General features: G+C 46.0%; 1 protein-coding gene across 2 annotated transcripts in view; it reads left to right on the top strand.

Annotated features, from left to right (window-relative positions):
• Window positions 1–1260: 1260 nt before the first annotated feature.
• PICK1 (protein interacting with PRKCA 1) overlaps window positions 1261–24766 on the top strand; it is a 50884-nt gene continuing 27378 nt past the window's right edge. The window contains exons 1-2 of one of the 2 annotated variants that reach the window (XM_019489584.2): window positions 1261–1390; window positions 1576–1650. The gene's annotated coding sequence lies outside the window, so the exon portion shown is untranslated. Of the gene's footprint in view, window positions 1391–1527; window positions 1651–24766 lie in introns of both variants that reach the window. The other variant, XM_019489583.2, reaches the window with a different exon arrangement.

Here is a 24766-nt window from a genome sequence, read left to right as displayed (position 1 = left end):
CCTCGCTCTGTGGTCTGTGCTGGCTGCCCGTTCTCTGGTGAGAGTGTACTGTGGTTGCTCTTATTGCAGATAAAGCACTAAATTATATAGAGCTGGCCTGTTGATGGGGCTTCCGACAATACATGTGCATGTGCAGTATCTCTGTGACATGCTCCCTTGCTCCCATCTTTCCATCTTACCAAATCTTTTGTGCCCTAGGAAGTCCTATAAGAGACCTATATAGCACTCCAGGCTCCTATGACTTCCAGCCCCTCTGCAAGAGAGTAAAGTTGGTCATCAACACAGATCCTGCTTTTAGCCAAGCATTAAGGAGCAAAACAGAGGAAAAGATTTGAACTATGAGCAAGCAGGGTGAATCACCATAAGGAGCCATATTAAGGCAGGATCCAGACGTGGTGGTGACACTACTGAGATACTCAAGGTCAAGTTCATCTCTGAAGTTACTAGGGATGGGTTTGGCCCAAAGAGCCCGTATGGTGTGTTACTGGGCAGGGAAGATGAAGGATCCACTGTGAAGTGGAACATGAAGGAAAAAGAATCTGTCTGAAGGGGAGAAAGAGGTGATTTTCAGAGAGAAGTGCAGACAAGATCCCAAAGTCCAGGGGTCCCTGAGGCCTTGCAGAAAACGTTTGGTGTGCCTAGCCCGTTTCATTGCTACCCAGCCTCTCCCTCAAGCTCCAGGGAGATCTGTCACAGATAACTGGGTATGCACCACAAATACCTGAGCTGCTGCACCCCAGCAAGAATCTGGGTAAATAAGACAGTGACAGCTTTTGTGCCATGTCCCGTCTCAAGGGCACAGGACTGGTATTGTCCCAGGCCCGCCTGGGAAAATGGGAGGGGTTCACAATGAAATCTTTCCATACAGTAAAACAGCGTCAGAGCGGGGGGGACAGACATTCAAAAACACACACACACAACAGCGAAACAATAACTCCAGTGTGTTGAGGGAAAGGGAGACCCATGAATTGGAAGTTTGATAAGGGTTTTCTCTCTCTCTCAACAACCCCTTCAGTTTCCCTCTACATCCCCCCCCCCCCTTGCCTTCTTTCTTGTTTGGGCCTTTAACAGTGCGCTGTCTTTGTTCAAGATACAGGTGAACGACAATCATGTGATTAACACACACACACATAAAAAGCTTTTTAAAAGCGTCCAGCTCGCCTCAGACCCAACGAGGAGAGAGGAGACAGGGCCAGTGAGAGCAGAGGCAGCAGCGGCCGGACTACAGGGCAGGGCAGGGCAGGGCAGGGCAGGGCAGGGCAGGGCTGTAGCTGGGAGTCAGCTCCCCTTCGAAATGGCTAGACCCCATCCTGCAACCGTGGATGCATTCCCTCTTGGATGGGACAGCCAGACACCCACTTCATCCATATGAAACCCATTTCCTTCCGAGGTGGGGAAGCAGGAGAAAGAGCTGGAGAATGTGGGTTGGGCTCTTTTAATTTGGGGAGTAGGTATTTTCTTGGGGCCCTCTCTCATTATTTTTGCTCCCTTTCCCCCACTTTTCACTCCCCCACGTCCCTTTGGCAGGGGCGGTGGATTGGCATGGATTTTGGCCGGCTGCCTCTCTCTCTCCAGTGATATCAGGAAGCCTCGCTGGAACTAAAAGATCTTCCCAACGCCATATCAGGGGGATAGCAGAGACGGCTGAAGGTTTGTCCTTTCCTTATGTTGATAATCTGGTGGAGGGGAATCTGGGTAAGTGAGGGTGGTACAGAGGATGGCTATCCCCTTCCTTGCCTCTTAAGGGACAGGAGGTGTCCTCCCATCTGTTTCCCATTTTGCTGGTCCACGCTTCAGCAATGCGCACACACCTTCCCAGATGCTACTGTGTACATAGGATCTGCCTTCTGCCGTGAAAAAGGGGATGCACTGGACTCCACTCCTCCCAGGAAGCCGGAGGAAGAGGGAGGTAGCATTTACACTGAAAAGAGGGTAGGGCAAAGGGGATGTGAGTCCACTGATTATGGGTTGAAGGAGGGCTAAAATTCCTTCTATCTTGGGCCCCAATAAGGGGAGAGAGACAGCCAGAGGGTTGGAGGGCAGAACCTATGCAAATAGGACATCAGAAGCATCCTGGACGTCCCAAAGCAAGATATCGGGGGTCCAGTGCTTTCAGTGAGAACTGTCTCTCTCCTCAGGTGTGTGGGTATCACTAGGCAGCACTATGACATCACACCTGACTGTCATGGAAATGGCTGTGAAGTCAGCTACCCTACCCTGTGATCTCACTGGCAGGAAAGAAGTCTGAGGAGAGGCATGTATAGAGAGAGACCCAAAAGATTTCAGTGACACATGAATAGCTGGGTAATCATCAAGGCAGTCAAAGAGGAATGCCAGAAAGGAACCAGACAGATTAACAGGGTCTCACTAAAATATTCCTTGTTGAAAGCTGGTCTGAGTCTGACACCCCCAAGGAGGGAGGGAGAAAAGGGACCTGGAGTCTGCTTTGGAAAATGAGCCTGTAAAATGTATGGGCCTGATCCTGCTCTCACTCCAGGCTGATACAAGCCTGTCTGCGCTGACTTAATGGAAATTACTCCTGCTTAACACTACATAAGTAAGATCATAATCAGGCCACATCCATCCACAGATGGATCATGTAGCTTATCACCACAAATCTAAAAATGACCTTTTAGTGCAGCCCCACCCCCACTTTTTTCCCTGAATTCGTCCTTGAGTAAAGGTCAAGAAGAACTCATGATGGCTCTGGGTTTCATGGGTCTTTCCCAATCTTGGGAGAATGTAAAGCATCCCTATGCTTATGATAGGCTCCCTGATGGTGCCAGTATTGCTGTGTCATAAGGCAATTCTTTTGTTGTGATGCCTAGTTCCAGAGTGGCAGCCAACCGAGAATCTGATGAACCACAGTTCCTAACAGACCCAAGGATCTTCCTATCTGCTGTTGGGACCTGGGCAGATGGGAGGTAGCCATGCAACAGCCAGATCTGCTCTGTTTCCTTCTGTATCATTAACAGAAAGGAGCCACTGGCACCAGTTCAAGAGCCTCTCAAAACCCAGGACATGGTCAGTAATCCCTGCTTCTCCCTCAGGCCCTGGTCAAGGGTTGGTAGCTTGAGTGGGCTCAAGCAGAGAAGAGTGATAGGCTCATTCAGGAAAAAATAAAGCTCCTGATGTGGCTGCAACCACATTGTAACAGCTACTGGCTGCTGCTCTGACAGCTTCAACAAGGAGCAGGTCCATGTGGCTGAATTACAGCTGTTTGTAGTGTTCCCTTGCAGGGATAGCAGCAATTGTCATGGGGGACCAGGTACAAACAAAAGGCATTTTAAACATGGAGGTTGGTTAGGCCATGGTGGATTAATTAGTCTCCTTCAAGGGCAGGCCAAAAGATTTAGTACTCCAGTCCCTGAGAGTGGGAGAATCAGATTGGATTCCCCATCCTGATCACTCCCTTCCAGAGGGACCAGAGGGTCTGGGAGGACAGGGGCAGGTGAAAACCACAGTTAATGGTTGTCACTGCCTCAGGTCAGGCACTTTCCTTCCTGATCTTTCACCTGATTTCCAGCCAGCCCAAGGTTAATGGAAACCAAACGTTTGCCCTACAACAGATAGTTCACTAAGTGGTGTAGAGTGGCAGGGGAGAAAAGGGATTGCCAGCTCAGTTCCTACTGGGATCAGCGTCTCCACCACAAGAGCATCATCATCAATGGTGCTAGTCAGTCTCTTTGTTAGCACTTCTACCCAAAAGACCACAAAGATGAATGTGTCTGTAGGGCAGACCTGAGGGACAACCATGAGACAGTTCACTCAAGCAGCAGCACCTCTACTGATGTATGATATCCACTGTCTAAGGGACTAAGAGAAATTTCCTCTGCAACATTTTTAATACGAAAGGGGGGAGTGGGGGGTTCGCTATGCTGGATGCTTCAGAGATGAAGGATGTGGGGAACCCCACTATGAGGGAAAGCAGGGAAGAAAATCAGTTTGGGCATCAAGATGTCTCTTTGTCCATCATCTTAGTTGTTCTGATATTTTGTGGGCAGGGGAAGGGGTTACAATAGGATAATTTCCCTGCATTACTAGGGTCTGGGAAGATCAAAGGAAGAATCAGTTGGGTATGTCTGGCTACTACCTGCTATAGCAGGTGGTACTCCGCCTCTCAGTCTCTTGCTGTTAACCCCCTCATGCCCTGACGGAGACATGTGGATTTGAGACAGGGGTCAAAATGAAACATCAAAGTGGTGGAGTCGGGCACTGTCAGGAGAAAACACGATTTTGCTGTGTGCCGTTTGAGGTTAGGTTTTACATGACCAGTGTGATGGACTAGACAGAATCAGCCGCTTAGGGGGTGCTGGGGTTGTTCTGTGTTACACAGGGCATTCCTGGAAGGGGGAGAAAAAAAAGGGGTGGGGGTGGTTGGTACTAGGTTTAATAGAGAATGGCAGCCTCCTTAGCGAGCTCCTTGTTGCAGTAACTTTTGGTGAGCACTGTGGATTTGTTTAGCAGAGATAAAGAGGTCCTGGGGTGGTCTCTCCTCCCCAACCTCTGACTTCTTTGCGGGCCCTCTGGCTGTAGGGAGACTCTTGGGAAGTCAGAGAAAGGGTTAAGTTGGGAACTCTTCAGTCTGCTGCCTTGGCCCCTGTAATTCCTCCAGAGAGTAGGATTGGGAGAACAAGGAGCCCATTCTGTTAGCAAGAATTAATAGCAAAGAGTCATCTGGGGTGTCATTCAAGCCCTGATCAGCTCCTGGAGGAATGTGAGGGAGAGAGGGAGAGAAAGAGAGCAAGGCCTGAGGCTGAGACGCCAAAGCAAGGGCAGAAACAGTTCTGCTGGTAACCAGACCTACAACTGGCATTTAGTCAGAAAAACATTCCTCCCTTTAAACCCCAAACTCCAAAGTCCCCTCTGCCCTACACAGAAAGAGGGCTGTCACTAGTCTTTACCCAAAGCTTCTTCTCTTCCTCATGTACAAAGAAGCTGCCCCCAAAACTTCAGATCATAGTTTTCCATCTGTTCCACAGCAGGAGAGGGATGCCTCCATATCATACACAACACAGGCTCTTCTGCACCATCCTGGAAGGAGAAGAGGTGCTACTCGGTCTTAAATTAGTAGAATCCCCTTTGTCTCCACTCTTGACTTGGATTCCAGTAAACCACAAATTCATCGGGTCTCCCAGGCTCAAACAGCCATTGGAAGGGGTTGGTTTTGCTCCTTCCACAGAACTCTCACAAATGAAGAGAATTCAACTCTTAGTTACATTAATAAGAATTAGCGAGGGACACTGGATAGCTAAAGAAACTGAGAATACAATGAGCCCTGAGAACCAATTCATCTATGGGTCATTGGTTCCAATCAGACTCTAGACAGCCCTGCAGCAACAGGCCCAGATCCTGCAGGATCCGCTTTGAAGACTGTTAATTTGCCCCCAAAAAGGGTGGTGGCAGGGGGGCTGCAAATTATTATATCAAGTTATAATATATCAACGTTGCATTGTAATGTTGTGTTGTGATACTACAACTTGGCCTGCAGTGCCAGGTGTAATTGAGCAGGAGATAAGATCTTTCTCCTTCAGTTTGATGGCCCCACTCTATCCTCAAGTTGAAAGTGAATGAAAGCTGCCCTCTGATTTCTTGTGACGTGTGTGAAAGGTGATTATCTGAAATATCTACCTATCTAGATATTCTTGATACCTAGATTTCAAGGCTGGGAAGGACCAAGTATCTAATCATCCAGTCTGACACCCTGCACAACAACACACACAGAATGTCACCCAGTAATTCCTGTCTCAAAATCACATTCTGTGGCTATGGCTAGCATCACAGTATATAATGCACACATCCTACTTAGGGTGGCCATCATAGGGGACAGAGGATAACTGGACTGTCCGGTTGTCCTCTGTCCTCTATTGATAAGAAACCTAACGCCTTTATGTCCTCTATTTTTCTCTTGAAGCTGTCTGGTTTCGTATCAATAGAGGACAGAGAACAGAGCAGTAGAAAACCAGAATGTCCTCTATGATGGCCACCCTACTCCTTCTTTAGCATCTGAGTACTTATAGCCAGTTCCTAGCAGATGCCCATGTGGCAGAAAAACATCAGAATGGGTATTCATTGATCTCCTTACTGGCCACTTCATCAGAAAGGAGAAGGATTGACTGGGGGCAGAAGGGATGAAGCCTGAACTTCAATCTCACCCTTTGAGGGGTTCCATTGAGGTTCCCTTGAAAGCACACTTGCAGGGAAGTGTTGGGGAAAGCCCATTGCCCTTGCACATGGTGCTCCCCCAACACTGACACCAATTGCACTTAAATCTATCTCCTGTCATTGGTTAACACTGTATATTAGCCAGTGGACAAGTGAAGCGAGAAGCATATGGGATAGTGCGTGCATTGCCTCGACTCAAAGGAAATACTGTATATAAATCCACTCCCCCCCCCCCCCGCCCCCACCACAATAAGGGTCCATTCAAGGAAGGGTTAATAAGTGATGCAAGGAAGGAGGCCTTTAAGACATGATGAACTTTGACCTTTCATAAATCACACTGGCTGAGTTGTGAGTGTGTGGGGGGTTATATGCAGCTGCGCGCGACGTTGACATTGTTCCCACCATCTCTAAGTGCAACAAATCCCTCTATTGTGTTCCTGGTTTATCTGGTTCCTCTTGTTTATTAGCAGAGGTTGTTTGGCACCGGTTCCAGCCCTGAGCGGGTGGAAAGAGTGCTGGCACGCACCAGAGGGGGAGGGGGGCGGGGGAAGGAGAGGAGCGCATCAATGGCGTTATTGTCCCATCTTTTTTGTTTCTCCTGTAATGATATGTTCGAAAAAGGGAATTAAAAAAAAAAAAAAGAGGGAGAGGGAGCAAGAAAGAAAGAAAACTGCGCAGAAGCCTTGCTAGGAATTGTTGTCTGGGTTTGAAGCGGATGCTGCCGCAGCTGGGGAGGATGGGTCAGGACAGAGCCGCGACAGGGCTGCAGCGCGCCTTTATGCTGCTCATTCAGGTCCCTGCTCTGTTCACCCAGCTACAAGGGCTGGAATGCACAGGTGCCAAAGCTATTCATGGGCGGGCTGGTCCTTGCACATGTTGGGCGGGGGTAGGGGGGTTCACACTTCCATCTCGCCTACCGGGAGAGAACTGGGGGTGAGGGCTCCCTTTCAAAGCAACTGGGGCTCTTCAGTTCAGTATGAACCCCATCAGGAGAGGTGTCCAGGGTTCCTTCTCCAATTACACCTCGGTTGTGTCTACATTAGCATTTTTCCATTGCTTTTGCTGCTGCAGTTCCACCGACAGTAGAAATGATGGGAGCGCTAATGTGGATCTAATGGCTTTTTTACCACCATTTTGCCTAGACCTGGTCTGTGCAGAATTAGACAATGATGTACTAAAAACTCCAGTTGAGCCCTAAGCTGCTGATGTCTACCACTTCTAGAGCCAAACCTATTTTTGCAACGTTAAGAGACGTGCAGCAGAAAGCCTGAGGTAGACACAGCTGTAGTGAACTAATGGGGAGGAGGGGGTTGCCTTAAATTAACATTTATACTTTAAGCTCCTGTCACTGGCTGCTGATTCATAAGAAGCAATGGTGTAATGTGGCAAATGAAACTGAAGAAAAATGGTTCCAGGAGGGACCTCAGTTAGCATGGCAGCCAGAAGAGTCCCAACATGTGACACTGGCCACTCACTCTGGCCAGCCTCATCCAGCTCAATAAAGATCTCTTTTCTACAGCTCTCCTTGGCTGCCTCATCACTGATCGCCAATGGAGATTATTACCAGAAGAGCTGAGCAAATAATGGATTTTTTTGGTTTGGTGACCAAATTGAAAAATTAAGAGGAAAAGAAATCAGTTTGGGTTGACCTGATACACTACATAATTGTTTGTTTTGCTTGTACTGGATGAAATGAAAAAAATTAAAGCATTTGGGATCAGCCTGCCATGTTTCATGTCACCTGAAATGGGATGTTGTCAGCTTGGCTTTGGGTTACTCAACCAGGTTGACATTTTGTTTACAAGTGCTATTTTTCTTTTAAAAATGGACCTGAGTTAACTGGGAAAAAAGTAAGAGTTTAGTTTTAAAATGTCAAAAAAAAAGGCATTTTCAAAACAAAATGTTTCAATGAAAAATATTGACATGAATTGTTTCAATATCTCCCTTTTCCCATCCTTCTTGCTTTGCCTGAATCTATTCATTACATTTGACCCACATATGCAAATAATTTTGATGAATTTTCTGGTGAATTTACCATTTGTCATTTTGCCCAGTTGTAATGACCAGCCATTCTTGCACCCAGGCTGACCCCGTCTCCATTGTTTTCCACACTATGCCCTAGTAAGTGCTGGGGTTTTCACAAAATTTCATAGACCTTAGGGCTGAAAGGGACCCTGGAGGATCGTCGAGTCCAGCCCCCTGCCCCAGGGTCAGGAAGTCAGCTGGGTTCAAAAGATCCCAGCAAGATAAGCGTCCAAACGTTTCTTAAAAGAGTCCAGAGTAGGTGCTTGCACCACCTCTGGAGGGAGTCTATTCCAGGCCTTGGGGGCTCGGACAGTTAAGAAGTTTTTCCTTATGTCTAGCCTAAAATGGTCTTGGAAGAGTTTATGACCATTGGACCTTGTCATCCCATGGGGCACTCTAGTGAACAGGCGTTCACATGTGTGACATGTTTGCATCTTTATTCCCCCTTCGCCCGTTCTTACCATGGTTCCTTCTCAAACTACTGGAGGCTTTTTTATTAGTCTATGCCAGTAATTCTCAACCAAGGTACTGTGGCACCCTGGGGTGCCTTGAGATCATTTCAGGGATGCTGCAGGGTACCACGGAATATTAATAGTGTTAACTGTGCAAACATGATTCAGAAGATAAACACAGAAATTAAAAAAAAATGAATCCATGAATCTACAGTGTTAAAAACATTCTGACCTATTGTAGTCTTTCTGAGTTCTTTGCAACAGAAGAATTGATCTATTCTTTTTCTGTTGTCAAAAAATGAGTGCAAACTACGAGTTGGCATTTTCTGAGGAGTGCCTTCAGTCTAACAAGGTTGAGAACCACTGGTCTATGCCAACTGCACTCTGAAACTGCCCTGAGTGGAGCTTAGCTCTGCAATAATTCCGGCCTTTGTGTTACTTCAGAATTTAGGGTACAGTTAATGGGGCTCTGTTTCCCATATTTCTGTGTTTGTCCCTGAGGGGGACATGTGACATTCTGGGGCTGTCAAATTTTGATGCTGTAGGGGACATTTGTGTGTGGGGCTCTTCCAAATTTTAACAATGTTAATGGATAAGGGAAAACATCCCTAAACATTTATTGAAGTTCTGGAATATAAAACACACAGCAACTCTTAAAATGAATAATTTTTCCACTCCTCACCAGTGTAACCTTAATGTGGAACAATGAATGAGCATGAAACTAAGATGATACAAGCAATGACAATAAAACAGTCCACAAGTGCTTAGTTTCACAACTCAGAGTGCCCTCCTTCAGTCCCAGGGTTGGGATGTTTAGGCCATCTCTGTGACAACTTCTCCACTTCTTCCTGGCTGCTTTTGTAACAGCATGAATGTGATCTGCTTGTCTTTATTCGGAAACTCCACTTTAATATAACTCAGCTAATTTCTGTGAGTCTTGCATGTCCAGTAGCCACCCTCTCCCTTTACCAGTTAGTTCCATGTCATATTCTTGATTTCATACACATAAGGGAGGTTAGGGTGGGAGGAAGAAAAAGGAATCATTATGTTTCCCACCTGTATTACTGCCTTCTAGCATAAGCATCCAAGGGAAACTGCCCCAATCTCCTTCCAGCGCAGCAACAGAAGGTTAACAGGACTTGAGAATTCGGATCCTGGGGAGTTATAAGATTTTTAGTGGAAGTATTTGGTTGGTTGAGGAATTTAACTGTAACCGAGAGACAAAGGGTACAAAAACAAAGAGGACCTTGGGTATATCAGTTAAAACCCATGAACATGAATTACTACATATCAATGAATAATCAAGGAGGAAATCTCCAGTATTCATATGAAGCTGAATCCCCAATCTTTTGCCTCGATAAAATGTAAGACCCCTGCCCAGTGAAGAGATAAAATGTAAGACCCCTGCACAGTGAAGAGACATTTCACCTTTTGGCTTGGTCCAGTTTCTTTTATCTCAGTGATACCAAGTTCCTGTTGCTTACAAAAGCGAGGATCTGCAGAAGTTTTCCTCTTACAACCAGAATGGACAGATCCTAACAGATTCAGGATGTGATTACTTTTGGTAGATGTCTAAAGAAGCCTTTGTGGAAGAAGGATTGATCTGAATCCTTTTGACATTCCATGGCATTGGCAACATTTCAACAGCGTTCAAGTATCTTACAACTAGGTTTTGCTCTCTCAGTGAAATTCAGGCTTGTCTTGTGGCTGTCACTTCTGGTCTGGTAGTCCTTAAATTTGTAGGGAGCCAATTCTTGACCAGAGGCCTGATGCTCTCACTAAGTACCTGCACTTGGAAATTTTAAACCAAAAATAAAGCACTGGACTTCAGCTCTTACTTTCACTTTTGCAAACTCCTCGAAGTCCTTAACCAGAACCAGCATCAGCAGCTGGTTCAGCAGAACTCATCCCTAATAGACATTAGACATCAGACGTTAACACCCTAAAAGACTTTAACCCCAAGAGATTTTAAAGTATGGGGTCAGCAGGCTCTTACAAGGATGTTCACATCCCATTCATGTGCCACACAGCAGCTGGCAAAACTCAGTTGAGGTGATACAGCTGATCCATTGAAGGTGCAGGACTCCAACTAGACGAGGATACATGCTGCCCTGTATTTAAGCATTTGCTGCAAGTGACTTATTCTGGGTATATAGGAAAATGATCTCAGTGTTAAGTTATTTTGTGCATCACTGCCCCTCACTCCCCAAATAGCAGAGCCATATATACATTCATGGTCACATGGTGACCCCATAATCCAAGAGGCAAAGGGTCCCATCACCCACTCCCCTGTTTTCATCATCTGTTCAGTTTCAGTTTGAATTGACACATGAAAATTTCTCTTTTACACAATCCACCCTCCTTCCCCACCCCCCTCAAGCAAAACCTCCCTCCTTCCCTCCCCCTCTTCTCTCTCTGGAACTTCCCTGCAGCTGCAGAGCTGACCAGACAATTGGGTGTTTTAGAGAAATACATTTTTGGGCTAATTTGCCATGCATAAGTGTTTCTCTTACCCTTTAAAGGCAGGGAACAAAGAGCACATTCTCTAAGTGCTCTGCCCTGTTGTGAGCAGCCCTGCAGCTGTACAGCGCTGTGCTATCCTCCGCTCTCCTGCTCCATTCTTTGCTAGCTTTGTAAGGAGATGGGGCTCTGCTTTTACCAATCCCACCAAAGACTGTGCCATCTCTTACCCCTTGTTCTGTATTTATTTTGCTTGTAGAGTCAAAGAGAGCAGGTGGGGAAGAAGGGACCATCACCCTGCTTAGGGTGATCACACAAGCTTTTGTATTAAAGGCGCTTTTGGTTAATAGATGTAGTTCTTTTGATGGGACACCCCTTATTTGGGGTCTGATGTCCTAAAACCTATTAGTACTGGATGCATTTTATTTCATGTATTAGCAATAGTCATACAAAGGATTACAAACAGTCAGTTATGCAGTCTCTGATTTTGTACAAGCAGAGACAGGTAGTTAGCTGTGATAACCTGAAATCAGTAAGAAGGCAGGGCAGATATGCACTTTTATAGACTAAGTAAAATAGATATAGAGAACACAAACTTTTGTGAACCCAAGCTCACTTCATCAGCCACTGTCAAAGGACATGCAAAAATCAACCAGACAATGTAGGGCCCTGTTTATTAAATATTAAAAGTAAACCATATCTTCCTGCATTGATCAAAAATGCCCTTTACTCCCTTAAAGTACAGGTAGGCTGTCCGAATGTTCCCAAGGGTGGCCTGCAGAAAATGAGAATTTTTGTCAATTAGGTTGCTGAGTGGTGACAGGTATTGGTGATAGGCAGACTGGCACAGGAAAAGGATGTCCAGGTTCTGGAGTAAGCATCTTGCTTTAGGGACAGACGATCAAACTGAAGTGCACTAACAGGGGGCTGGGACCCACTTTGAAACAGCTGATGTGTGGTAAATGTTCATGTGTCCCCAGTTGTCCTGCAGTAAATGAAAACCTACTGGGGTAACAGCCCTGTTGCATTCAGGGAGAAGGCACCCTGGTTTAGCTTTCACTTACTGCGAGGTAATTGTGGGTACAGTTATCACATATCAGCTGATCCATTATAAATCCCTGCATCCTGTTTTCACTTTAGCTGGATCATTTGTCCATGCCACCATATTTTGCTGAGCCTGCAGAGGCTGCAGAGAAAGGGAGAGTTTGGAATAGATGGGATCTGAAGGCCAAATTTAACTCCAAACCTATTGTCAGAGGTTCCATGTCAGGATCATGTTAGAAAAATTCTGTCTTATCCATGGAAAGCAGCTGCTGACAAATCACTTTGCACTCTGACTTGGTTTGATGTAAGCCAAACAAGCCCCTCTACAGCCAAATGTTACCCAAATACAGTCAACCCAACTCAGTCCAGTTCAACTTCATTATACTCAATCCAACTGTAATCAGACTACCCCATTCTAATCAAACCTAAGGGCACTCAGCCCAAACCAAAGCAGTGCCAATTGCAATTCAGTCTAACCTAGTTTAAAGCAATGGAATCCATCTTTGTCAAGCTATGCTAAATGCTTTGATCCATTCTTATGGTTCAGTCTAAAACCCATCAAAGTCCAAATATTCCAAATTCCTTGCTATCCATTTCAGCCAGATCAAACCCAATCTATTTTAGTCTTAACCAGCTGTGCCTAAAGCATTCCATTCTAGTTCAAACCACTCCCCAGCCCAATTTAGTTTCATTTATGATCAATGCGTTCCAACTATATTTGATCCAATCAAATGTGACTTGGTCTAATCAAATAAAAATGTCAACAGTGTTGTTTGCCATGGTTCAAGAATTCAAGGCAAGGCAGGTTCAAACTCTTAAACCCCTCAAAATATGTTCAAGTATTAATATTTCTATCAGAATCTGGATTTGTTCTTTAGGACAATCTACTTCCCTTCCTTGCAATGGCAGGACATTGATAATGCCCTTGTCACTTGCTTTAGCAAGTATCCTTGATGTTTTCAGGCATTGTGCCTGATACTTGTGGGAGAGGGTTATTCATGAAGGTTTCAGAATAGGTTAGACAAACTCCCAATAGGAGCCGAGGCTGATGTCATCTTCCTGGACTTTAGGAAGGCCCTATCCTCATTGGGAAGCTAGCAGATTGCGGAGTGGACTCCTACACGGTCAGGTGGGTGGCCAACTGGCTTAGGGACCGCATCCAGAGAGTGGTGGTGCATGGTTCCTTCTTGGCCTGGAGGGAGGTGGGCAGTGGGGTCCCACAGGGCTCGATCCTTCGAATGATATTATTCAATATCTTCATCAGCGATTTGGATAAGAGCATGGAGAGCACCCTCTCCAAGTTCGCTGATGATACCAAGTTATGGGGCAAAGTTAGTACACTGGAGGGCAGGGAGCAGATTCAGGCTGACTTGGACAGGTTGGATCAATGGGCAGAGAGAAATAGGATGCAATTTAATAAAGATAGATGTAAGGTACTCTACCTGGGAAGGAGGAACCCCCAGCACACCTATAGGCTAGGGAGTGTCCTTCTCAGCAGCTCGGAGGCAGAGAGGGATATTGGAGTCATAACTGACTCCAAGATAAACATGAGCCGGCAGTGTAACGAGGCCATCAACAAGGCCAATCGCACCTTGTTGTGCATTAGCAGGTGCGTGACTAATAGAACAAAGGAGGTGATGCTCCTCCTCTATGCAGCACTGGTCAGGCCGCAGTTGGAGTACTGTGTCCAGTTTTGGATGCCGCACTTCAAGAGGGACACAGGGAATCTTGAGAGGGTCCAGAGGAGGGCCACTCGCATGATTAGTGGCCTTCATGATAGACCCTATGGGGGGAGGTTGAGAGAGCTGAATCTCTTCAGCCTTCACAAGAGACGGCTGAGGGGAGATCTTGTGGCAGCCTATAAATTTATTAGGGGAGGTCAACGGGGAATAGGGGAAGCACTGTTTACTAAGGCGCCCCAGGGAGTGACTAGGAATAACGGGTGTAAACTAGTTGAGAGTGGATTTAGGTTAGATATTAGGAAGAAATTTTTCACAGCAAGGGTGGCCAGGATCTGGAATGGGCTTCCAAGAGAGGTGGTACTATCACCTAGCTTGGAGGTCTTCAAGAGGAGGCTAGATATCACCTGGCTGGGGTCATCTGACCTCGGTCCTCTTTCCTGCCAGGGGCAGGGGGTCGGACAGGATGATCCATTGTGGTCCCTTCCGACTGCACAATCTATGAATCTATGAACCCTTGTCTAGGATGGTTTAGACAGGATAATCCTGCTTTGAACAGGGGGTTAAACTAGACGACCTCCCAAGATCCCTTCTAGGCCTACTTTTCTGTGATTATATGACTTTATTCTTACAACACAAGACAGTAAAGCTTCCCCATATTCCCAACAGGCTTAAACACATCCATATGGACCCTCCAATCCTCCCCTGATACCTTGTGGGTGCAGTGGAAATCCTTCTCCAATGTCACTTGTATTTTTATAGCATGATTTTTCTAGTTTACAATAAAGAAGGTGCACTCTGATCAGGATTGGGTCCACATTGCCTAGGAATCGAGCAAACACACAGGAAGGTAGGGTCCATGCTTCAAAATGCTTATGATTGATCTCACTATGTAATATGCAGCACAAATGGAAAAAAGCCAAGGTGACTGACAATTAGTACATAGACTTATATAGGCTAGTAATGTTCCATCGTGAAGGGTTTGAATGACTTAAAGGAGTTTGGGCTTTTTAGGAGGGAGAAGGATGGAAGATGGTGAGTATTTATGCTGTCTTAGCCAAGCTACCATTAGCTAAGAGCTTTCATGTCAGTATTGCAGCAGAAAGTGGGTCTTGATGAAGTCTCTGAAGATAAAACAGGTAATGGCCTTGTGGACTAGTCCAGAGAAGATATATTATTCACAAGAAGTGTGATACATGCTGGCAACTGGAACAACAGACAGTCAAGAATGTAGTAGGCAACCATTGATCCTTCTGGATTATGATGTGCATGCAAGAAGTCACCAAGACCTTAAACATATATACCTAGGCAGGAATATGAAGGAGCAGAGGCTGTCCAGACCGTCCATTCCCCCTTCAGACCATTGAGACAATAATCAAAAGCCAGACCAAGTCCAGACATTCAGTGCCTCAATGACTGTAATTATATGCATGCCCAGGAGTCAAACCTGGGTCTCTGGCATGGTAAAGAAAAATGCTACCACTGAGCCACAGCAGCAGATAAACCAGGACGGCATCTCTGGCAAAGCAGCGCAGGTGCAGAGGAACACAGCAAGGGATGAGAAACATGATGAGTTCTGTCAATTTTTCTTTGGTCACTAGCACAGCGCTGCGAAACCTGCCCATCTTTTCCTAATCAGCTTTGCCACAAACCACAGAGCTCACCAATCCCTACCAGACCATGCCTTGCATAGACACACAGAAACTAGTAGTGCCTCTGTGATCAGCTTTAGCACAATACCAGAGAGCCGTCCAGTCCCTCTGAGTAGGTCTGTAATGGAACCAAAGTATTTATTGTTTTGCGGCCATCTGTGGACCTTGCCAGTCCTTCCCACTCAGCTCTGGCAGGATGCCAAATGCCCAGATGATCTCTTCCTGATGGGAATAATAGAATTTGCCAGTCCTTCCCCCAGTCACTGGCATGAAGTTCTCCATGTTTCTTGTATTGCCCAGTGGTTTAACTATCCACCATTTTCTCCTTCCCCAGCATCACACAGCTTGCCAGTTTCCTTCCTACTATTCTGGCACAGGTCAAAAATCTCATTGATCCTTTTCATAGTTTCATAGTTTCATAGTAGCTAGGGTCAGGAGGGACCTGAACAGATCATCTAGCCTGACCCCCTGCCACAGGCAGGAATGAATGCTGGGTTCACAAGACCCCAGACAGGTGATCATCCAACCTCCTCTTGAATTTGCCCAAGGTAGGGGCGAGGACCACTTCCCTGGGAAGTTGGTTCCAGATTTTGGCCACCCTAACTGTAAAATATTGCCTTCTGATCTCTAACCTAAACCTATTCTCCATCAGCTTAATACCATTGTTCCTCATCACCCCAGGTGGTGCTGGGGAGAAAAGGGCTCTTTCTATTTGCTGTTGATCTCCCCTGATGAGCTTGTAGGCAGCCACCAGGTCCCCCCTCAGCCTCCTCTTGCTGAGGCTGACCAGGTTCAGGTCCCTCAGTCTCTCCTCGTAGGGCCTGAACTGCTGCCCTCTCACCAAGTGGGTGGCCCTCCTCTGAACCCTCTCCAGGCTGGCCATATCCCTTTTGAAGTGCGGTACCCAGTACTGGATGCAGTACTCCAACTGCGGCCTGACCAAAGTTGCATAGAGGGGGAGTATCACCTCTCTGGACCGGCTTGAGATGCACCTTTGGATGCATGACAAGGTATGGCTGGCCTTGCTGGCTGTGGTCTGGCATTGGCAGCTCATGTTCATCTTGGAATCAATAATGACTCCGAGATCCCTTTCCACCTCTGTGCTTTCAAGAAGGGAACTCCCCAGCCTGTCTGTATGCTGTGGATTCCTTCTCCCAAGGTGCAGCACCTTGCATTTGTCTATGCTGAACCCCATCCTATTCTCATCTGCCCACTTTTGTAGTCTGTCTAAATCTATTTGCAGTCTCTCTCTACCTTCAAGTGTGTCCACCTCGCCCCACATCTTAGTGTCATCAGCAAACTTGGACAGCGTGCTTTCCACCCCCTCGTCCAAGTCACTGATGAAGATGTTAAACAGTGTGGGCCCAAGGACTCAGCCCTGGGGGGCCCCACTGCTCACATCTCTCCAGGTTGAGTACAACCCGTCCACCACTACTCTCTGGGTGCGCCTCGTCAGCCAATTTTTTACCCATCCAACTGTGTAGGCATCAATGCCGCAGTCACTTAATTTATTGATGAGGATGGGGTGAGAGACAGTGTCAAATGCCTTCTTAAAGTCTAGAAAGACTACGTCCACAGCGACACCATCATCTAGGGATTTAATTACTTGGTCATAAAAGGCAATTGGGTTGGTCAGGCAGGACCTGCCTTTGATGAACCCATGCTGATTGCTCCTGAGCATGATCTCCCCTGCAGGCCCCCCACACAGACGTGCTACTTGATGATTCTCTCCAAGATCTTCCCGAGCACCGAGGTGAGGCTTACAGGCCTTGAATTACTTGGGTCCTCCTTCCTCCCTTTCTTGAAAATTGGGACCACATTAGCCAGTTTCCAATCCCCTGGCACCTGGCCAGATGACCACAAATGCTCATACAGCCGGGCCAAAGGCTCCGTGATGACCCCTGCCAGCTCCCACAACACCCTTGGGTGGAGGGCATCTGGACCTGCAGATTTAAAAATGTCTAGCCCTTCCAGAAGATCCCTAACCACATCTGTGCTGACTGAAGGCCTGACAGATCTATCCCCGAGATTGTCCCTACCTCTGGTAGGTGGGTCCCTGTTCAAGAAAACAGAGGCAAAGAAACTGTTAAAAATATCAGCTTTCTTCTCTGGTGTAGCCACAAGCTTACCATTTGCGTCTTGCAGGGGCCCTACATTGCCTGGTGCCCTCTTCTTGCTCCCAATGTACTTGAAAAAGGACTTTTTGTTGTCCTTAATCCTGGACGCTAGCCTGAGTTCCATCTCTGCCTTGGCCTACCTAATAGCCCTCCTACACTCCTGGGCCGAGGAGGAGTACTCCTCCTTGGTGATAGCTCCTCTCTTCCACTGGTTGTACGCCCCCCTTTTAGTCCTCAGGCATTGCTGAATGCCCTTGCTGAGCCAAGGGGGTTTCTGAGCACTCTTACCCCCCTTGCTTCTCTCAGGGATTGTTATCCTTTGGGCCTGGAGGATCGTCCCCTTAAGGTACAACCATCTCTCATAGACTCCCATTTCCTCTACCTTCTGGGCCCTCAGTGCCTCCCCCACTAGCCTCCTAAGATAATTTCTGATGGTTTGCAGCACAGATTCTATGAACCTTTCCCCCATCAGCTGTGGTACACAATCATGAAATCTGCCAATCTTCCCCAATTGGTACTGCCACAATATAATAGATCCTATTAAATCCTGCCCTTGTGATTCTAACATAATCTTATGTTTTTTACTCTAGAATCAAACCCTTTGCACTATATATATATATATATATATATATATATATATGCTTATATACGCAGGCTTACATATCTGTACGTACACACATTTGGAAAAAAAGGTTTTTTTTAAATAGCTAACGAAAGGTAGGAAGATATCATCCCTATCTGCCTTTGATTTTGTAGAGTTCATGATACCACTGGCATATGGAGGGGTGAGTGCCTGAACTGGGGAGGCTGATTAATGGAACAAAGCATCATGGCAACCCAGGAGGTTTATTTAGTTTCAATTCCCCCTCTCCTCCCTTGATGAAGAGCCAGCATAAATTGTATGTGAGGTATGGATCCACAAAAATGTCAGGGTCTTCCCAGAAGCTTTAGCTCCCTCCTGCTCTATAAGGCCCCTTTAGTCTGCCTCCTCAAGATTGTTTCCTCCACCTTGTTTTGTCTGCCAAAGGGTAATGGTTAAATACTGCCCTCCTTTTTCAGCCTATTGGAGTGGTGATGGAGACAAAAACCTAGCTTCCAGTGATATAATCTTTTTTGTCACCATGGCCCAGGTGATATGACTGGGCACAGGAAATAAGTTTCATATCACCCATGTGTTGCACTTTTCCTAACCCTAATCTCCAGTGTCCTTTATATTAATCTATTCCTTCCCATGTGGTGATGGTCATAGTAACTGTGGCTTCTTCTTCTCCTTCCTCCAATTTGGCTATGCCTATTTCTACAAAAGTAAACTATCAACTCATTCCATGACTGGGGCAGACAGATTGATATGACACCTATTGATTCTAGTGGTAGATCCTTAGGAACCAGTGTTGTGTATAACTCAGAGGCATTTTTGCACTCAACAAGATTAGTTGGCCATAAGCATCTAATACGTTGACCATGAGTTATCCCATGGACTCCATTTTCCAGAGCTTCCTTGGTGAGGCAGAGACTTACAGTCAAACTTACTTTCTTTTTAGTCTTCTGGATTGCGCTTTATTTGTAAGGCATATCATCTGCTTCTGCAGAAATGGATCCAGGGGGGATGCACTGGTGCATTTGCACCACTCTGTGTGTGTGTCCCCCCAAAACCTCCTTTGATTCTTGGTTCCAAGGTTTAAAATCCACTGCCTGGCAGTGGCAGCAGCATTTCTAGTCAGGCAGCGCTGTGGGAGTCAGGCAATGCTGTGGGAGTCAATTAACTTCATGGCTCATTATAATTTACCTGATCCCTTCTAAACTCTTCATTCTGCAGGTATTAACAACCCTGTCTTCTTTTTAATTGCCTTGATGTTCCATCAATAAAGCTATCCTTTGTTCTCAATTCTGTTGGCTGCAGGCTGCTCCTGGTAATGAAGCTCCCATTTCACAGTCCTGCAGACTGTGTTTAACTCTTTCTGATGAAGTTGTAGTTGTTTTTACTTTGTAATCTTAAACATTAAAATACAGTCCTAGGCTCCTGGCGCTCTTAAATTAGTAAAGCTTCTATGTGTCATTTCATATGTGATGATATACTACACCATCAGTACCCCCTTTTCAAAGTTCTAGATCTGCCCATGTGCTCTTGTATTTCATAGAATCATCAAAAATTAGGGTTGGGAGGGACCTCAGGAGGCCATTTAGTCCAACCCATTGTTCAAAGCAGGACCAGCCCCAACTAGATCATGCTAGCCAGGGTTTTGTTGAGCTGAGCCTTCAAAACCTGTAATGATAGAGATTCTACCACCTCTCTAGGTAACCCGCTCCAGCACACATTTGTCCTGGCACACATGATTTGGAAATGGTTTAAATTTGACATTGCAAATTTTGATTAGAGGTCTGAGGAGTTGATTAGAGGTCACTACATGCTGGATATACGTGGGCCACTGAATTTGTTAGGTTCCCAAGCTAGATTAGAAGTGGTGGCGCCAGCCATTAAATTTTATGGCCCTGCAGCTGACTTAGCAAAGTGCCAGTTGGGTATAAAGAGACAAACAGGCAAAGTTAGACGAAGGCCCATCTTCAGCTGTGTCATTGCTGCATAAGGCCAATGGCATTAAACAATGGGTCTAGAATAGCTAATGTGCTGACTGTGGGAGGGTGGAAAGGTGCATGTGCTATTGCTGTCTCTCCACAACTTCATGAAGGCCAGAGTCATTGAGCAGTGTTCCCTCTTGGGTTGCAGATGTTGACAGGTTCTGAAAGGGAAATAATTTCTCATGCAGCTGGATGATGCCATTTAAAATGTACATCAGAAAACTTCAGGGCTACAACAGAATTTCCGAAGGGAGGTTTAAGAGGGAAGTTACCCAACACAGGTGGTCTGAGTAGCACAAGGAGGGGCTGATGCCAGCTGAAGTGTGCCAAAACAAACAGCCCAAGGCTCAGCCCGAAGTTAGTAAGGACAGAATGAAGCTTCAGCGTTTGTGGTTGCAAGTCACAGAGAGAGGGAGAACAGATAAAGGAGAGAATGGAGGTTGGGGTGGGAGGGGAGGCGTCTGTGAATTCATGTTGCCACATGATTTCCTTGGTTGTTTTTCAAAATGCTGCTCGAACACACACATGCACACACACGCAAGTCCCATGTGATCGCTCATTTACGAAAGCAAAGTCGTAATGTGGCGTGTAGCCTGCGTCTGCTTCTTGCCCCACCTCACCCACATGTTCCAGGGATGCACATTGCATCACTGCAATAGGCACAGCTGAGAGAAGGGAGATGGGTAACCAAAGGATGAACGCTCTACCGCCACATAGGACAGCCCGCATTCATGCTTCTGCTTGTTCTCTTGTTTCCCTAGAACTGAAGCCTCTGGGGAGTGGGAAGGGAGGGGGCAAAAGATACAGGGATGCTTCAGAGGCAGAGCCTGCTGTGCAGAAAACTTTTGCTCTGCACTGTCACGAGGAAAATGAAGTTTCATTTCATATCCTGTTGTCTCACTTCCTGTAAGGAGCAAAGGGCTTGGAGACAGGCTTAGTTGCTTGGGGTTAGTGCTGAGCTCTGTCACATGACCCACGGTTCATTCTCGTTCACAGCCCAGGGCGGAAAGTGCTCTTTTTGGTTTATGGTCAAGGCCACGTCTCTTAGAGCTCATTAGAGGCTAGAGTTGTGCGCTGGGGGGCAGGGCATAATGGTGAATTCAGCTCACTCTGGTTTGCTCTTTGAATGATAGATCCGCTCCTAGGAACAGCCAGCAGTCAATTATACCTCATCAAAGAGGAAGTTTTGCTGGAAAGAGATAGAGTGGGGTTCATCTACTGGTCTCTTCTTTGGAATATCTGGATGTTACCAGAAAGTCACTGCTGAATGAATTATTTTGGTTTCCGTCTAGCTTCAATTTGTGCAAACCACAAATCTAGAAAAAAATAGTCTTCTCAGACAGCGAGAGGCCCAAAGCATAAATGGGAGAAGGCACTGATGTGTATCAGCCCAGTCATTCTGAACCTTTTTAGACTCGAGGCACCCTTTGAAAGTCTCAAGACACCCTTCAGAAAATGCAAGCTTTTTGTCTTCACTCTTTCTTTGATGACAGAAAAATAATAGCAATTCTTCTTTGGCAAAGAACTCAGGCAGACCACAACTGGTCAGAATCTTTTTAACACTATGGAGTCCTACGTGAAAAATCTGGGTTTATCTTGTGAATCAGGCTTGCACACCCAACAGTCCTAACAGTAACATATCACTCTGGTTGAGAATAACAGTCTTAACTCAACAGCTTGAGAGCCTAGATACGGGATAACAGAGCGAGGAATGGGACAGAATTATTCAGCATTGGCATGACTTTTAACTGAGGACTATCTTGCCTTGAGAAAGGAGACAAAGCTGAAAGCTTGTTCTTACAGTGCAAAGCAGCACCATCCTGAAACATTTTGCACTAGTGTTGCTGAGAAAGAGAGCATATTAACTCACCTGCAGCCCTAACCTAATGTGGCTGTATTAATTCTGCTCCAGGAGCCAGCCCAGAGACCCAGTCTAAGAGTCTCTTGGGAGTCTTCCCACACTACTAAGACCTCTCCGGCCACTATTTTGACACTTCAGGTGGCAGTCTTCCTGCAGAAAAAGGATGGCTGACATTTTTAACCTTGGTATAGCCATACTACCCAACATCCTCCTCTTAAATAACTAAACCTATCTTTAAAGTGTGGAAGAACGATTGCTGCTAGAATTCCCTCCCGCTAAAGCACCCGTGTCCTTTGCCCTCGGTGAGTTGTCTCCATGAAGGGTTAATTCAACCAGAGTCTTTTACTCCAAGTTGTTTTCCAAGAGGCTGAGAGAATAGTTCTCTTGTTACAAACATGGCTTCTGGGCATTTGGTGATGCTTTCCCTTTTCTTTCTCTCTGTGCCACAAAGGAATCTTTTGTTCCCTCTTCTGTCTCTCTCTTACCCCCCCATCACCCGGCTCCCGCCTCTTCCCCACCATTGGCTGCCAAGTGACTAAGGAATGGCAAAAAAATGACCATAGCGTGGTCATGGTGAATATTTCTCCAGCTATTATCAGATTGGGACCTTGAGGATATCTGTGAAGGGCCCGATGTCTTCCATTAGGCTACTCCCAGGATTGGGGGCATGAGTCAGATGCACCAACGCGGGATACAGATTGAGTCAGGCTTACAAGTATCTCTTGCAAATGGAGTCATGGTGCCTGTCTCGGGAGAAGCAAACAAGAGGGACCCAGAACTGGCAGGAGTCCAGCAGTGGCCATACTGGGCATTTATAGACATGCTTTGGGAGGTGGGGGCACTTTAATGAGCACAGCTCCAAGAGCCACGCTAATTAAAAGTGCCCAGAGTGTCATATGTATCAGCATCCCTGCATTGAAAAATGTCAGCGGGGCACTTTGAACTAACGCTCATTGAATGAGCGTTAGTTTAAAGCACCCCACTGCCATTTTTCAGCGCAGGGACGTTGATACACGTGACATTGGAATCTGCTGGATTGCAGTAATTACCACACTCCAGCAGGCTCAGTTGATCGAATTTACTCCGATGTGCTGTAATTACAGCGCATCAAAGCCGCCTTCCTGCATGTGTTTAGGAGCCCACTGAGTCTAGATTTTTAAAACATGCTTGATACATAGACGGTTCACTTTCTTCCTCCATATTTACTGATTCAGATGTTTGAATATGGGAGCTGCCTCTTCTTGTTAAATGGATTGAATTATCTTCATTGGTCCCCCTACTGTAAAGTTATTGTATATAAAAACTCCCTATAATTGAACCTCTCTGTGATTTGGCACAGGTTTTTCTTCTTTCTGCCACAGGGATAGCTCTTCAGTGGCTTCCTACATTCAAAATGCCACCTTCCAAGTCTGTAGTGCCTCTGAATCACCCCTGTAACTCTCTGCCTCCCACAGAGATATTACCCCTCACAGATATCCTTGTGCCTTCCAGAGTTGATGAAAACTCAGTGATTCTCCACAGGCACCTCAGTGATTTTAATGTATCAGTTTCTAAATGGATATAGTTAAATCAATGCAAAAAAAAAAAAAGAAAGAAAAATGCATGCTGACTGGCTCCTATTCTAATGCTGTCATGGCCATCTGTATAAATCAGGGGTGTCAAACTTAGCCAATTCTGGGCCAGATCCAGACTGTGGCGCTCTTTGCAAGCCAGATCCTGGCATGGCCAGTGGTGGGATGAGCAGCACCTGCAGGGGTTGACACATTGGTCCCTTGCCCACTGCTGCCAATACACATCCCCAGTGGGTCTTCATGTTCAGGCCCATCCCTGCTTGCTCCTTCCTAACTTCCTGGCCCCACAGGCAGCCCCATGGATCAGACTGTGGGCTGGATCTGGTCCATGAGCTGTAAGTTTGACACCCCTGATATAAGTAATGAATAAATAAATAATAATCTCTTCCTGATTCCCATCTTGACAATTTCTGACTCAATCCCAGCACAGATTAAGATGTAATTATTGACATTACAGTAGGATTTAAACTGTTCCAAGCCTGGCCCAATTATGCCAGGTGCCATACAAAGTAAAGGGTTCTCCTTGCCAGGTGTGTGTAATTGATTTAAAAGATAATCATTATTTTCTCTATTTTATAGAAGGGGAACTGAGGCACACAAAGATGAAATAACTTGCCAAAGATCACATAGGGAGTCTAAGACAGCCCCAAGAAATGAAATGAAATCTTCTGGGTCCCAGTATAATGCCTTCAGACAACCACCCTTTCTCTCTAAATTCGGCCTTTCACCTCCTATGGTGACAAACTCTTCACTGCACCTTCTCAGACATCCTCTTGGTGAAGCAATTGCTCTCTGAGTCTGATTCTCCTGTCAAGTTTTACTTCACTGAAGTCAAAGGAATTATACCATCAAAAGTGAGAAAAGAATCAGGCTATCTCCGGTGGCAGAAACACAACACCGTCCCAGGGCTGTATTCTGTAAGTGGTGTCTTTGCTCCTTATGGTAACTGATAGGTAGTATTATTCAGGTCCCATTGCATTTTCAGATGAGGAGGAGGAGGGTGGATTATGGATTCCTATATAGATAATTTTAGATGAATCAAGAGAAGGGAAGGGGGGGCTAAAAAAAGCCAATGAGATCACATGTTCCGCCTTTTTATCTTCTTTTCTCATTCTGCTTTTGGACAACAAGGCTTCCTTTGATACAGAATGGGACGGGGTAGG

The sequence above is a fragment of the Alligator mississippiensis genome, chromosome 4 (genome assembly GCF_030867095.1).
Source record: "Alligator mississippiensis isolate rAllMis1 chromosome 4, rAllMis1, whole genome shotgun sequence".
Taxonomy (NCBI): Eukaryota; Metazoa; Chordata; order Crocodylia; family Alligatoridae; genus Alligator; species Alligator mississippiensis.
This window is presented reverse-complemented; position numbering and strand designations above follow the sequence as displayed.